Source organism: Canis lupus, chromosome 21 (genome assembly GCF_048164855.1).
Source record: "Canis lupus baileyi chromosome 21, mCanLup2.hap1, whole genome shotgun sequence".
NCBI classification, from domain to species: Eukaryota; Metazoa; Chordata; class Mammalia; order Carnivora; family Canidae; genus Canis; species Canis lupus.
Window position 1 is genome coordinate 18,680,184 of NC_132858.1, and position 11,143 is coordinate 18,691,326.

At 43.5% G+C, this 11,143-nt stretch overlaps 1 protein-coding gene across 1 annotated transcript in view; it reads right to left on the minus strand.

Annotated features, from left to right (window-relative positions):
- LOC140612806 (glycine N-phenylacetyltransferase-like) overlaps positions 1-5,224 on the minus strand; it is a 73,513-nt gene extending 68,289 nt beyond the window's left edge. The window contains exons 1-2 of the mRNA XM_072790919.1: positions 4,958-5,224; positions 4,443-4,559 (exon numbers count right to left, since the gene is read on the minus strand). The gene's annotated coding sequence lies outside the window, so the exon portion shown is untranslated. The remainder of the gene's footprint in view (positions 1-4,442; positions 4,560-4,957) is intronic.
- Positions 5,225-11,143: the final 5,919 nt, after the last annotated feature.

Sequence of the window (11,143 nt, forward strand, 5' to 3'; positions counted from 1 at the left end):
CACAGCTGCTGGTACTCATTGTCTACCACTTGGTTACGTAGCTCACTTAACTGAAAATTGGGCTATGAAATGTAGTGTTTATTCTGGATGACCAGATGCCCAGCCTAAATTCTATTACTTTGGAATAAAGGGAAAATAGATTTTGGATGAACTAGTCGTATCAATCCCAGTCTCACTAGCCTCCCTGGTGTCTCTACACATGCTTCTTTCCACATATGAAGCATACTTATCCACTCTTGAAGACAGTCCAGAATTCTAGGTGATGTGCATGTATTTCCATCACAACTGGAGCTCCTCATGGCCCCGAGATGAATCTGCCGTTCCCTTTCACCATACTCACACACCCGATTGACTATAGTGGAGTATGGCCAACCACTTAAATCCAACCACTTTAAGTAAAATTTCTAGTCAGCAAAAAGAATGGAAAATACAACTGTCACTTTCCAATAGCAGTGATCAAAATCTGTTGTGCAGGAACTGTCAGGATGGCCAGCCCCAGCAAGGAGCACATTTTTACATTAGCTCACTGCAGCTGTCGGTCACTGCTCCATGGCAGTTGGAATTGCCTTGACCTTTGTCCTTCAAAATCTCAGATTTTGTCCTTCAGGGTATTTTTTCCTGTCTGTTGTTTTCTGTGGCCATTTCTTTCTCTTTTTTACAGTCTAGCTGTAGGAATTTAGGATTTATGTATAGTAAAAAGGATTTATCCTTTTTAGTATACAGTATGCTGGGTAACCACTGCCACCCTCAAAAAGTTAAGCAGCATTTTTAAAATAAACTATACAGGGCAGTCAACATGCTTACAAAAATGTAATGATAATTTCAGTCAGAGTATAGCTTTCCCTAACTTCTAGGAGCAATCTAAAGCATCTTTCACAGTGAGGTGATAAATTTGCCTTTAATTTTCATTTATTTTACTTCTGGAACAATCAGATCAGATCCAACAGTCTATACATTGTATTTGGTTGTAGGAGTCTCTTCAATCCCTTTTAATGTGTAAATCGCCCCTTTATCTTTTTCCTGACATGTATTTATTGAATAAAGTGGATCACATTTGTCCTGTAGTTAGAATGTTCTATATTCCGAACTTTGCAATTACATCTTTGTGGTGTCATTTAATTTGGAGTTGGAGTTGGTGTATTTCCTGTAAACTGGTGGTTAGATCTAGAGGCTTGATTCTATTCAGTTTGTACTTTTTCCCAAGAATACTTCCTAGGTGGTATCAAGGGATGTCTGGCCTTCTGGTTGTATTGGAATAGCTGTGGGCCAATAGCTAGCTGATCCTCATTTTGATTAGCATCATGAAATTTAGGACAAATCCTCTGTTTTCCTAAAACTGAGTGTTGAATCAGAAACTCTGGAGAGTTCACCTCTTCAAAGAACTAAGCAAAATCATTTTCCAACCTCTTTTATTAACCTTTAAAATCCACTCCCACAAAATTCCCTGGCTTTTGATGGCAAGGTTTAGCAACTTCTGAAAATTCTCTTTGCAAAAAACTTCTTTCCTACACATTCTGTAAGTTGCCCTTAGATCATAATGAGCTTAAATCTGGTGTGAAGGTTAATGCTATGTATCAACTTGACTCAGCCACAGGGTGACCAGATACTGGGTTAAACATTATTCTAGGTGTTTCTGTGAAGATGTTTTGGATGAAATGAACATTTAAGTTGATAGACTGAATAAAGCAGTTTGCTCTCCTTACTGACTCCCTAATGAGTCCGTTGAAAGCCGGAATAGAACAGATTTACTTGGGAGACCCCAAGGAACAGAGTATGCTTCCCGTATGACAGTCTTTGAACTGGGACATTGACTTTTTCCTACCTTTGTACTTGAACTGAAACATTGGCTCTTTTTGGGTCTTAAGCCTTTCTGGCTCTCAGACCTTCAGACTCAAACTAGAACTTCATCACCAGCTCTTCTGGGGCTCCAGTTTGCCGACTCACCCTGTAGATCTTGGAATTTTTCAGCACTCATAATCACATGAATTAATTACTTATAATAAGTTAAATTATTATACATATCTATATATGTTTTTATATATAATATATCTATATATAAATTATATATATAGATATATATATATAGCCCCCTCACCCCCTGAACCTTCCTCCTCCCTCTATCTCTGCTGGTTCTGGCTTTCCCAAACCACTTTTTCTTCTGATTCCTCTTGGGTTGACGTAGACCAAGTTCACCCCAGGCACCCCAGTTTGGGGGGGGGCTGTATTTTTTTAACGACACCCCAGTTCCCACCTATTCCTCCCTTTTCCCATGCTGCCAACTTCTAACCGCAATAGTAACTCTGTGCTTGTCTGTTTAGTTCTGTGTATAAATGGAATGCTGTGGAGATGACCCTTCCTTGCACCGCCTGGTTCCCCTCCCCTTTTCCCCTGGTCTTGGCACTCTTGGAAACAGGACCAGTAAGGGACCTTCAATTAAAAAGAAACAACAACACACACAACAATAAAAAGGCTCATTAATGGGAAAAAATACATTAAAGATACTTTGCATATCTATTTTAAGGAGACTCCAACCCCTGCTTTTGAACGTTCTGCCCCTGAACAATTCAAGGAGTACAGACACGGGGACCATGCACGAGGTCCTTGCATCTAAAAACCACTTCACATCAAACACACAGAAAGAGAACACCCCAAATCCCCAGGAAACCAGAATGTGTTCTCAGACGCACCCCATCTACTCCAAACAAAACTTCAAAGTGATAGGAGAAACATTACATTAAATAGAGTGTAGAAATAAGATTTCTGGAAGTAAAAAATAGCCACCATGGAATCTCTGTGGCAAAGTATTGCAGTTTTCGTGCTTTGACAAACGTTACTTGTAGAAGCTTTCTAATTAACAGTACTTCTGTAAAGTTCTTCTCCTCACTACTAATTGTAACCTACTTTCATTGCATATCTTTTGGTAAGAACCATTTCCCTAGGCACCCACCATAGCTACCTCTAAAAAACTCATGTTTCTCATGACCTTTTAAAGAAGGCAGTTCGCACACTCCCAGATTAATCTTTGGCATTTTGATGTTTTTGAAAGGGAAACACTGATCTTCCAAACACTTTGCTTATACTTCATTGTGCAGCCAGCAGTGAGCAGCACGGCTGTGTGGTGCTCAGGGCCATTCCCACAGAATGGGAATATGTGTGTGTGTGTGTGTGTATATATATATATATATATATTCTATTATATACATATATGTATATACATATGTATATATACATATACATATATACTATATATATATATATATATTCTGTTTCTCTGAAAAAGCATAACACATATGGTAGTAGGATCTCTACAGTGAGGCATGGAGCATGAGGGTAATGTCATCTTTCTCCTACCAGAAGACAAAAGAGAAGCAGCAAAGAGAACATGTCATTCAAGTTTAGGGGCTGATATTTTCCATGTCTTAGAAGCTTCCCCAATATCATAACTCCAATTTTAAGAAACTTACCCTTTGTAAATAAATGTCTTAAATTTCACAGACAAGACAGGGAAATTTGTAAATGCAATTGCCATTGGAGTTTAGTAACATAAAAAAATCAATCTCAGGGCAGCCCGGGTGGCTCAGTGGTTTAGCGCTGCCTTCAGCCCAGGGCGTGATCCTGGAGACCTGGGATCGAGTCCCACATCGGGCTCCCTGCATGGAGCCTGCTTCTCCCTCTGCCTGTGTCTCTGCCTCTCTCTCTCTCTCTCTCTCTCTCTCTCTCTGTGGGTCTCTCACAAATGAATAAATAAATAATCCTCTAAAAAATCAATCTCAGAGTTCTGGTAATGATGAGATAGGTATTTTAGACCAACTCTCCCACTGTACACACACACACAAGGTCACACTGAACAACCAGAAAATCTAGGCTTAAAATAGGAAATACCTGTGTGAAGGCATCAAAGCTCTACCAAAGCAGCTAGAAAGTACAGGGCCAGTATTCCAGTGAGGAGGGAAGCCCAAAGGGGTCAGCTCTATAGTTAGCACTGATTACACCTGAGAGACACCTACAAATTGTGGAGAGGCTGAGTAGTTGACCAGACATTTGAAGAGAATCATGAAGCTGAGGAGGCACAAGAGTTAGAGCTTAAGGCCTATCAAGTTATAGAGATTGTGGTAAACACAGGATCTTGAATGCAAATGAAGTATTGCACCCATAAATGAGAATGTCCCAGACATATCTCAGCCTTCACAGGGACACAAGTCAGTTTGAAATCACCTCATTCCAAATTAGGTTAAGGTGACTGGGCATTACTAATGATAGCAGCCTAGCCACCTCCCAGAATGAATTGTAAAGTCTCTGTGAAGGAAGATTCTATCATCCCAAGTCTCATACTTTTTCTACAAGACAAAGTCGGCTACATAAAAATGAAATCTTAGACTTTTAAAAAGAAAGGAAGCGGGGGCGGGGGGGACGCCTGGGTGCCTCAGTGGTTGAGCGTCTACCTTTGGCTCAGGGTGTGATCCCACGGTCCTGGAATCGAGTTCTGCACCGGTGGGCACCGGCGGGCTCCCCGCATGGATCCTGCTTCGCCCTCTGCCTACATCTCTGCCTCTCTGTCTCTGAAAAAAAATAAATAAAATCTTAAGAAAAAAAAGAAGAAGGGAAGGGACTTGTGTTGGTGAAGTAGATTAAGAAAGATGGCTGAGATGTAGATTTGATGAAAAGAATGTGACCATATTCTTCTATCCAATAGGAACATGAGAAATGTGTCCTGTATTATGATTATTTAATGTTATGCTAATTGAAGGGCCCAACATGCTTCTTTGGGAGACAGGCCTTCTTTCTTAATTACTATCTGAATAATGGGGAGTTAAGATCTACTCTCAGCATTTGACGCATCCTTTCTCTGCTGGACCACCACAGGGACTGACATTCCCTGTTTAGTGTTTACCGAAATTGAAAGAAGGAATCATGCAACGCGAAATTATACCAGGTGTAACTGTAACCAAAAGGATACCTTTAGACGTGCTCACAAAGCTGTCGGCGGTCCGGCCACGTCCTGGGAGCCCAGTACTCCTCCTGCTACACTACACTCCCTGCAAGGCCCAGGCGACCAATGCTAAACGGAAGAGGCGGCCAGGCAGCGCCAGCAGGTCAAGCCAACCTCAGTTCTGGCACCTTCAGGCCCGCAGCTGGATCCAGGAGGAGCACGAGGGACAGAGAAGAGAAGAGAGCGAGAGCACGAGCTGGTCCAGCCCCGCAGCTTCTCTGCCCTCCCAACACGTCTCCGGCTGGTCCAGTGTTCTCCCGCCCCCGGGAGCTGAGGGTTGGACAAAGCGCCTCCCTATTGTGCTGCTATTGGGCAGGAAGGATGTCAATCTTTGCCCTGGCTCCGCCCCTTTGCCTTTCCCGCAGGCTCGTCCTCTGGCGCCACCTGCAGGAGGCTGGGGCGGGGTAAGAAACGCCCCTGCTGGGCCGGGTTTTTAGGGACGTGGCTCCGCGGCGGGGACCCTCCCGGGAAGGGGTCTCACAGCCCCGAGCCCCGAGTCCTGAAGCCCCGCGGGCGCCGCGAGAGGGTCCCGGAGGGACAGGTGGGGGCGGCGGGACGAGGGGAGCGCAGGGCGGGGAAGTGCTCAGTTGGGGCGGGGTCACAGAAACCCTTGCGGCGGAGGAAAGGAAGCAAATCCTAGAGCCTGAAGCCGCGGGGCCAGCAGCTTTCTCCTCTACAAAATGGGGAGGCGATGGGGGGAGGGGAGGGAATAAAAATTGCGCCCATTTCGCAGAGGTGTGGTGGTGATTTAAAATATGTGACGTGCGTAGGACACCGCCAGGCGGAGCGTGCGGTGTTTTGTTAATTGACTTTAGGGTCACCTAAGCCCGAGTCTCTCGCGCGGACGCAGTTCACCGAGCCGCACCCCGGATCTGTTTGAACCACAGCATGTGGATCGGCTTCAAGAATCTGCGTTTTTAAAAGAGTGTCCTATAAATAAATATTTCTTACAGACACTAAAGTTGAGGAATCACCCATCTGGGCCAACCTCTTTGATTTGCAGATGAGGTAACTGAGCGGTGCCCAAAGGCTCTCTGCAGAGTCCTAACCGGCTGTAAGGCTCTAAGACCAAAAATCCGACGGTTCATCCCTCTTTCCCTTCGACTGGTTACGTGGTCCCCAGCAAATCGACCGGTTTCCTCATCTGTGAAATGGGGACAAAGTCACACCCAGTGCCGTCGGGGTGAAGGTGAGGATTAAATAAAACCTAGGTGGGGGATCCCTGGGTGGCTCGGCGGTTTGGCACCTGCCTTTGGCCCAGGGCGCGATCCTGGAGTCCCGGGATCGAATCCCACGTCGGGCTCCCGGCATGGAGCCTGCTTCTCCCTCTGCCTGTGTCTCTGTCTCTCTCTATCATAAATAAATAGATAGATATCTAGATATCTAGATAGATAGATAGATAGATAGATAGATAAACTAAATAAACTAAACAAAACCTAGGTGTGTCAAGCACAACCCCAAGGGGTAACAAGTGATGAATGAACGTGAGATTCCCACGCTACCCCCACCAATGATGCGAAGGACGGTCCCTGCCAGAAAGCCCGTAAGGAGAACAGCGCGCTGTGGAAGGAAGTGGGAGGCCCAGGAGGGGGTCCCCGGGATGGTGGTTAGGGAACGTCCATCCGTGGGGCTCAGTGCCGCCCAGCAGGTCCAGAGCTGCCGGGACCCCGGGAAGGACCCGCCGCGGGATTCCGCTCTGTAGTTGGAAGGACAGACGCCGCTCCAGCGCGCACCCCCTGCGCGTCCCCAAGGCCCAGGCGCTCTGGCCTCTGCGCGGGGACCGCTCTTCCTGGAGAGAGGAGGAGGCCGCCGGAGGAGCCCCGCAGGCAGGCGGCCTCCTCCTCCTCCTCCTGGCAGTTTCTGCAATCAGGGTGCTGCAGGCATGGCCTCTGCGCGGGGACCGCTCTTCCTGGAGAGAGGAGGAGGCCGCCGGAGGAGCCCCGCAGGCAGGCGGCCTCCTCCTCCTCCTCCTGGCAGTTTCTGCAATCAGGGTGCTGCAGGCATGGCCTCTGCGCGGGGACCGCTCTTCCTGGAGAGAGGAGGAGGCCGCCGGAGGAGCCCCGCAGGCAGGCGGCCTCCTCCTCCTCCTCCTGGCAGTTTCTGCAATCAGGGTGCTGCAGGCGTTGATTAAGCAGGGGGCGTTACCGGATCTGGAGTCTTATGATCTGACTCAGAACTTAGGAATCCTGATCGCTCAGCACTTTTTTTTTTTTAAAGATTTTATTTATTAATTCATGAGAGACACAGAGAGGGAGGCAGAGACACAGGCGGAAGGAGAAGCAGGCTCTCCACGGGGAGCTGGGGATCACGCCCTGAGCCCAAGGCAGCCTCAACCACTGAGCCACCGGGCGTGTCCCCCCCCCCCCCCCCCCCCGCCCCAGCACTTTTGACATCAAGGTGAAATGAGCACCACCTCGTCCTGCTGGTGGAAGAGTAATTTAGCGCAGGCTTTCTATATAGTAATCTGACAATATTCCCCCAAACTTAGAAATCATGTGCAACTTTTGACCCAGTGCACAGCCTCATAGACAGGTAGATATGCATCAGAGTAACACGATAGTAAAAAGAAAGAAGAAAGAAAGAAGGAAGGAAGGAAGGAAGGAAGGAAGGAAGGAAGGAAGGAAGGAAGGAAGGAAGGAAGGAAGGAAAGAGAGAGAAGAAAGAAAGAAAGAAAGAAAGAGAGAGAGAGAAAGAAAGAAAGAAAGAAAGAAGAAAGAAAGAAAGAAAGAAAGAAAGAAAGAAAGAAAGAAAGAAAGAAAGAAAGAAAGAAAGAAAGAAAGAAAGAGGAAAAAGAGAAAAGAGTAGCAATGACAGCAACTCTCATTTATGGAGTATGTGTGCCTGGTGTATTTGGACACTCATTCCATGCACTGAAGCGTCCCCACATTATAAGGTAGTACTAGCAGGAGGGTGTTCTTTACATCACAATGGCAGAAGCCAAAGAAAGGCAATCAGAAAGAACCAGTGGCACCCAAGGCCAAGCTCAGTAAGTTTTGGTTCTGCCGTACATTCCCCTGTCTAAAACAAATCAGATGGCTAAGCCTGACATTAATAAGGTGGGAGGAACTGCAAAGTCACAGGGCAAAATGTGTGTCTACACAGGGAAGATCTGAGAACAATTTCTCACACTCATCAGCTGGTTCTTTCGGTTCTCCAGACTTTTCCAGGTTGGAGAAACAGAATTAGAGTTCCCCTAATTCCCCGGAAAATCAAAATAAATGTTTTCTGAGGCAAAATTAGTAAAGCTTTATGAAACTCTAAACAGTAAACATGTATAATATGTCCTGCGAAAGTGCTGTGCTTAGAATTAGGTTGTATTAAACTGGTCTGGGGCCATGAATGTGAGCAACATATCCATTCAACTCTGTATGCTTAATTTCCAGTACAATATCTGCAAGCAGGAATCAACATGTGTTTTAAATGAATGAGACCATGTTAGAAATTCTGTTATGTGTGTGCATTTTCTTCCTTCCCTATTTGAGGGAAGGACTCTTCTCAACATTTTACCCTTTAGAGGATCCAGCACTGGCTCTTGTAAATTGTAATCACACATTTATGTGTTGAAGAAAGGATTGCATAAGTGAAAAAAAAAAAAAAAAGTATGTGGGAAAGGGTGAACCGTTGTGCATTTTGCTGTTAAGTATTTTTTTTTTTTTTTATGATAGGCACACAGTGAGAGAGAGAGCACGAGGCAGAGACACAGGCAGAGGGAGAAGCAGGCTCCATGCACCAGGAGCCCAGCGTGGGATTCGATCCCGGGTCTCCAGGATCGTGCCCTGGGCCAAAGGCAGACGCCAAACCCCTGGCCCACCCAGGGATCCCGCTGTTAAGTATTAAAGGCAACCATAGAGCCTCAATAGAAAGAGTGTAGCCATAGTTTCAGATGGGAGTTCAAATCCTCCCAAGAATGTTTCTGGGCAAATATTTGCTAAATCTTTGATTTGTGAATTGAGGAAGATGACCACACCTTCCCCACAGGGTTATTGAGAGTATTCCGTGAAACAGGGAGTCCCCCAGCAGATCTTATTTGCCCATACACCCTCTTGACTCCTACCCACAGATATAAGTAGACCATCAGTGAAAGCAAACAGCCTGGCTGGCCTTTGCCAAGGAATCCCACACCTCTCTCTTCATCTATAAATTTCTATAAAAGTAATTACAATAAAATTTTATGCATCACCACTAATTTATTCTTAACTTGCTCCCATATCTTAGTTTATGAAACAGGTATTTATTTACAGTGATTTCAATAATTAAGAATGAGTTAGGGCAACCAAAAAAAAAAATTTGTATTAAGTATGATGAACCTGGAATTTTTGTTGACTTTTTGGTTTTTGTGTGTTTTTTACAGAGCAGTCATGGTTTTTAAAATAAATTCTAGGAATGCCTGGGTGGCTCAGTGGTTGAAAATCTGCCTTGGATCAGGTCATGATCCGCAGGTCCTGGGACCAGTCTCCAGTCCTGCACTGGGCTCCCTGCAGAGAGCCTGCTTCTCCCTTATCCTTTGTCTCTGCCTCTCTCTTTGTGTCTCTCATGAATGAATAAATAAAATCTTTTTTTAAATAAAAAATAATAAAATAATAAAATAAATTCTGAAGTAAAAATGGAAAACAAACCTCTTCATTGTATAGTATAATATTTCCCTACAAGAAGGCCTTGCAAAAAAATTAATAGCAAAAACTGTGGGGACCCCTGGGGGGCTCAGTCCATTAAGCATCTGACTCTTGGTTTCTACTCAGGTCATTCTCTCAGGGTCCTGAAGTTGAGCCCCTCATCTGGCTGAGTGCTAAGCATGAAACCTGCGTAAGATCCTTTCTCCCTCTCCCTCTACCCCTCCTCTGAAAGATCTCATGGTTTCTCTCTAAAACAAACAAAACCAAAAGATCCCTGCAGATGAGATTATACTTTTACATGTTTTATGTAATGTCTTATAAGCACATTATCTAATTAAAATTTTCTAGCAAGGATTTCACATTCAAGAGTCACAGTAAACATTCTCCAAACAGACCAGTTACCACAGCATAATTATATCTATGCATATTATTGTTGATATTTGTTTCCCACAAGAAAATTAATCACACAATATATGAATTATATATAATTGAAATGAATCTATATATGATTTATTAAAATTATTGTTTATAGACCACAGTGTCATATAAACCTATGAAAAGCCATGCTAAAAAAAAAGAAAAGCCATAATAGTTATTCTTATATATATTTTATATATATTTTTATATATATTTTTCCAAAAAGTCAGAGAGTAGCGTAAGCTTTAAACATAATAACAGGGCAGATTTTTATAGCAGAGTAACAAATATAGGAATTATTTATAAAAATGATACTGTGTTAAGTGCATATTCTCTTCACTGTTTAACAACATAAAAGCAAGAGGCAAGAAATAAAATGGTATATATATGTATGGAAGAAAACTCATACTGTTACCTAATCTAGTAATGAAAAAATAATCTGTTTGGTTAAGCATTTACAAGGAATGCATCTACATTTTTAGGAGTTTCCTGGTAATTATAAGAACTCTGGTCTTTAGTGGACAAAAGAAAAAAAAGAGGAAGACTTCATATATAAATTTAAAGGTCAAATAGCTTTTAAAAACTTTTTTGATTTCTAATCTTGACAATGTGAATTTTATTTGATTTAGCTCTCACTAGTTCTATAAGGTAAATTACAACTTCATTTTGTCTGAAATTTGGAGAAAAAAACAATAACAAAAGATGTAGGGATTATGAAGGTTAAAATGTGACAGTAATCTTTCATCCAAAAAAGTATTTTCCTACTACCTTCAAGCAAAATCTATTTTATTGTACATATACTCAAGGTTTAGGAAATATTTGTTATTTTATGCTCTTTCCCCAAGAAGCCAATTTACCAAGCCAGAAATGTTTTTTAAAATAAGGATTATTGGGTAGCCCCAGTGGCTTAGCGGTTTAGCGCCGCCTGCAGCCTGGGGTGTGATCCTGGAGACCTGGGATCGAGTCCCGTGTTGGGCTCCGTGCATGGAGCCTGCTTCTCCCTCTGCCTGTGTCTCTGCCTCTCTGTCTCATTCTCTGTGTCTCTAATAAATAAATAAGATCTTTTAAAAAATTTAAAAAAATAAAATAAAATAAGGATTATTAAAAGTATACAAAATTATGG